This window comes from Phalaenopsis equestris, unplaced genomic scaffold (genome assembly GCF_001263595.1).
Source record: "Phalaenopsis equestris unplaced genomic scaffold, ASM126359v1 Scaffold001220, whole genome shotgun sequence".
NCBI classification, from domain to species: Eukaryota; Viridiplantae; Streptophyta; class Magnoliopsida; order Asparagales; family Orchidaceae; genus Phalaenopsis; species Phalaenopsis equestris.
The window spans coordinates 116,724-122,320 of record NW_018165659.1 but is presented as its reverse complement, the minus strand read 5'-3'; the positions used below and the strand labels follow the sequence as shown (position 1 = coordinate 122,320).

At 36.7% G+C, this 5,597-nt stretch overlaps 1 pseudogene; it reads right to left on the bottom strand.

The window, feature by feature from the left end:
• Positions 1-3,579: 3,579 nt before the first annotated feature.
• On the bottom strand, positions 3,580-5,021 carry LOC110033547 (annotated as a pseudogene).
• Between the last annotated feature and the right edge of the window lie 576 nt (positions 5,022-5,597).

Here is a 5,597-nt window from a genome sequence, read left to right as displayed (position 1 = left end):
GCGGGGATTTTCTGTTGAATTTAGTGCCACCCGCATTAACTCCTTTTACGAAGTCCCATACTCCTATAACTGCCACTATGAAACCTTCAGTACTATGGAAGGCCCACTGAACGATGTGATCAACTTTCTCACTGATGGGAAAGGAACATGGAAGATAAAGCAACAAGAATGGGTAAATTTTTCTACTTCCATGTTGAATGCCACATCTAAAGCGTGGCACTATTTTATTTCCTCTACTCTGTTATCGACTTATCACCATAGTGAGGTAACTAGAGAATGAACCTTATAAAAACCAGTAATCCATCAAATAATTCAAATTTATGCACATTGGGTTTTCCAATGGGTTTCAGTGGTTTCAACATTTCTTAATCTCTACCAAATTCTACTCCTGATTGTTCACATAAAGCAAAAATTAGGGCAGAATATCCCAAACCACTATATGTCCCACTTCTAGCATTTCTCTGAGCATTATGCACAATAAGAGCACCAATATCCACTGCTTTCATTTGTTAAGTGCAGAAATTCAGCACTGCTATTTCCTTAGTTACTTCACTCAGGTGATTAGTTGGAAGTAACTTTGCAGAGAAGAAGTAATGTCACGCCTTAGATTGAACATTTAACTTGGAAGTGGAGAAATTGACTTTGTGATTGTTTTAAAATTTCCATTCTCCTCTTCTATCAGTTAGATAGGCAATTATTTCATCAAGTGATGAATTAATCATCACAAATGCAACATACTCACAATGACATGCATTTCTCAGTCCATAAGGTTCATTGATTCTTCTTCAAGTAAATTCAACATGCTTAACTCGAACATAAATGTGATCGTCCGTTGTCACCCAAAAATTGACATAGAATTCTCGAATCACCGGAAAAATGGCTATTTCGGTGAAGTAGCAGAAAGTTTCCCACATCCGAGCAATAATCAGTCTTTCGATCTCTCCTTCCCGATTTAAAAATTCTCGCTTATGAATCAATTTCCTAGAGTCCATTTTATTATTATAGTTATGTTGGGCCTTAAAATTAACAAATCTCCTTACATCGAAATCTCACGTAGGTTTCCCCTTTTTACTCTTGGAGCCATAAGAGTTTCTATATAAATTCAAATAAAATCCAAATAAATTCATAATATCATAAATTAAACTCCAAAATTAGGAATATTTGGTAAGAAGCTTTCACCATAGGTTCTCTTTAAACTTCTACAAAAAAAGTCCTAAATTTTCGGATTTCCAAAATGTAGGGTAAATCCATGGTGAAAATCCATGGTGAAAAATGGTGAAAATTAAAAATTTCTAAGTTGAAGTGAAGCTCTTACCAAGAGAAGATGAAATCCAAGACATTTAGGCATTGAAATCTTTTCAAATCCACCAAATGTGAACCTTGGGTTAAGTTTTGGCCTTGGTTTAGAGGTATGAGATGACCCAAGCAGTAAAAATGGCATTTTACATGGGTATTTTGTGGATTTAAGTGATTTTGGGCATTTTCGAGAAACTGGTGCCTCAGGCGCCAATCTGACTCTTATGGCATTGCTTCTCTATAAAATGACACCTCAGGCACCTATCTGGTGCTAATGCTAAAAATTTTAAGATTTTGATTTTCTTCAAAAATCTACTGTGTACTGCACCACGTCAACCTCTAATTAAATTAATTAAACACTTATACTCATAATTAAACACTTTTCTAGCACATAATTTCACAAGCCAACATACTTCATTCAGCATTGAAATCAAGCCAAAAAACTAACGCTGAAGCCTAAATATCAACCATTCAACAAAAAAATACATATAAGGTTCCGCAATAAAAGTAAATCAAATCCAATACAAATACATAACATATAAAAGCAATAATAACTATGAATTTCATTCTAAAACGAGTTCAAACATCTTCTTCACTATCAACTTCTTGAATGTTTCCCATGGATTGGTGGTGCACATATAAATTTAAAAAGGTCGGTGAGGAAATTCGTCCATCGAATCTTCTTCAACCCAAACATTTTTCTTAAACACGCGCACCATAACTTCTTCAATACATCTAGTGTGTTCGAAGTGTTTTTTCATCCTCCAATCAAAATGTTCAAGCATTTCAAAAATTTTTTCAATTGAAGGCATAAGATTTTGTACCTCTTTTTCTTTCCAATTTCTTGATTCTGCGTAGGATCAAAAGTGCATTTGAACTAAAGTAAGGTTGAATAGGCAATGAATTTTGAGATAATTGATCCATCAATATATTCATATCGTTCTCCTCCCCAATTCTTGTGTAGTTGCAATAAACTTCTGGGTCCATAGGCTTCCAAGGGATAAGCACATTTCCAAATTTCATAAGGCACATGCGACTGGCTACATAGTAGGAATATGGTAGATGCATGTCCCAGTCAAGACGTTGATGCATTGATGACTAAACCCAAAACAAACTTTACTATTGAAGCATAAACATCAATAGGTCTTCTGGTTTGAATACAGTAATTTTGAATACAGTAATTCAAAATCATTCAAAATCACACTTTCCTTCGTCACTTTGCTGATTTTCATAGTAGGAAGTAGTTTTGATGCTATAAAGAAATGTCATGCTTTCGATGCAGGATTTAATAAGGATGAAGAAAAAATTACATGTTCATTATCTCTGGTCTCCCAATTTGCATCTTCATCAGTAAGATATTGATAGAGTTCATCCATATTGTCTGTTATAGGGACAAAATTTGCATAGCGACAAATAGGAAAGCTTTCAATCAAAAACATGTTGTTTACTCTTGAAGGAGTAAATTGTACCCTCCTACCTCGAAGATAGATGACTCCTTGGTTAATTCCATGAAGATTAGCGTAAAACTCTTTCACCACAGAAACTACTACAGTGCCAGTGGTATAGCAAAGTACTTTCCAGCATCTATGTGCAATAATATCCTCCACTCGAGAATTTGGTGTGTTAAATCATCGATTAACAAAGCCTCACTCCTTAATTAGTCTCTCTTTCACAAGAACTTTCACAACAACTCAATCGTATAACTTCTGTGCATCGAAACTGATGAACTTCCTCCTATTAAAAATTCCATATCTAGCAATTTCTTTAGAGTGAGAAGCCATAGGATTTGAAAAATGGTGGCTTTCCATTCGTTTTCCCCTTTAAATATCTTCAAGATTCAGATTTTGAAAGTTATTAGGAAGAAATCCTGACAAAAAACCTCAAAGACCGCCTTTTGAATTATCCAAAGTTGTTTCTGTAGCCACGTTGTTTCGGGCACCAGCTCTTTGGAAAATGGCGTCTCAGGCGCCAGTTCAAATTTTTGTACCGTTTTATTTTAAATCCAAACGACTCTCAAATTTTTTGTATAAGTCAGTAAATAAAGATGTTTTAATGTATACACAGAATTCATATATATATATATATATATTCTTCAAAAAATGGCTAGAATCTTTAAAAAAAATTTAATGCCATTCTATTCAAATAAAGAAAGAGAGACTATTTTTTTCTGACAACCAAATAAAGCAGCAGCTTCCATAAGAGAACTAACAGTTCTATAGCCATTACAAAAAAAATTAAAATAAAATAAAATAAACCAATGGCCATGATTCTGATACCATATCTTGGCTGCTTCAGTACACTTATTTTGGTGATGCTTCAGTCAAGATTTGATGAACAGCTTGCATAATACATGTCGGGGCATAGTTGACATCATTTTCTGATATCTGGTAATGCAGAACAATTCTGATGCTAGTTGAGCTTGGGGAAACACAAGCCGCTCTTCCAAGACTTGACACAGCCTTTAAGGTGATAAAACTGAAGTATCTATGATGGTAAAAAAGACCATATTGGTCTCCACAGACTCTTTGTCAACACTAAATTGTTCAATTAGTCCTTCCGCCATCATCTTCGCCTTTCGATTATCATCTTCTAGCTTGTTAACGTTCTCGCTCAAAGCAACATAAGCAGCATCACAAAGTACTCCAACTTGCCTCGTGCATCCACCTAAGGCTTTCCTAAGCCTTCTAGCCTTTGCAATAAAGTTTTTCGAGCCTACAAGAACAGATCCAGCAGGAGCCCCCAAACCCTTCGACTAGCAAACCGAAACAGAATCGGCAGCCTGTACAAATCTGTTAACAGGAACTCTCAGAGCTACAGAAGCATTAAAGATGCGTGCTCCATCTATGTGAAGCTTCAAACCGTGTTTCTTAGCAATCTCTCCAACTCTATCTGTATATTCATCAGTAAGGCATCTTCCTCCATAATTGGCTTGCGTATTCTCCAAGCAAATTAACCGAGTAGTTGGGTAGTAAAGTGAATCATTGGGAGTTCTAATTGCTGCCACTATCTTATTAATATCCATGGTGCCATCAGGATTGTTTTCTACAGTTTTAGGATGCACACCCCCAAAGACAGAAATCCCCCCATTCTCAAAAACATGAACATGCGAATCGATACCAAGGATAACCTCACTTCCCCTTGTCTCGCAATGGACAAGCACTGCTATGAGATTTTCCATGGTCCCGAAAGGTACAAAGACGGCAGTTCTTTACCCGTAACCTTGGCCTCTCCGACTCTAATCGGAATGCTGTAGGGTCTGTTCCTAAGGCATCATCATCCACATCAGCGTTAGCCATGCAGCTCGCATCACATTGGATGACTTAGTAACAGTATCAGATATAAGATCCACTGTTCTGGCCACCATTTTCATGTTCTTATGTGAAGAAGCGCTGTGCTGCCTTCTTTAATTTGCCTGTTTCCACTTCAATTCGACGGTGAAAACCCCGCAGCACCGCAGCATCCGTCTACCAAAACGGGCCTCCTCTTCTCGAATGATATATGAGGAAGGAATTCGGGTTTACTTTCCTCTCTTATATAAACCCTAACAAGAAGCAAATTGGAGCACGGGTGCGCCCGCCATCAACCAGATGCTCCCCACCCATCCGTCTGTCGAGCCAGCGAAACCTCCCCAATGAAAGTAGAAAGTAGGCATCGAGGAAGACGACCAACTTATTTCATTTTTAAATTAAAACCTTCAGACGGAATCTGATCGGACGCGACGACCTGTTTGGATGGATCCACAATGGGTATCGGAAGCCTGATGGATCTACTAAGCCGGGATGGGCTTACCAATGCTGATCATCTTCTCCAGCTCAGGCCGACGGAATCTATATATATATAAACAGAACATGTTGTGAAAATGGATACTTAAGTTTATGAATTGTCTCGAACAAACATAAATATGAGTTGTCTCGAACAAAAATACTTGGTTTAATGTCATCAACATTACATTCTCAGTCTTTACTCTGGGTGACCCAACATTATAGTCACTTTAAAAATTGGTTTTTGACCATCAAAATATGGATTCAGTTTATGCTCATTCTCTTTAAATGTCTTTTCAGTATTGGGATCTTCAATTTTAACAACTCCATAGGGATGCACTTTTATAATTGTGAATGCCTCTGTTGATCTAGACTTCAGTTTTTCAGGAAATAATTTCAATCTCGTAATGTATAATAAAACTTTATGTTCAGGCTCAAATTCCTTTTTTTATTATCTTTCGATCATGTCATTCTTTCGTTCCCTCCATATATATCCTAACATTATCATAAAATTCATTTATAATCTCTTCAAGCTCATTC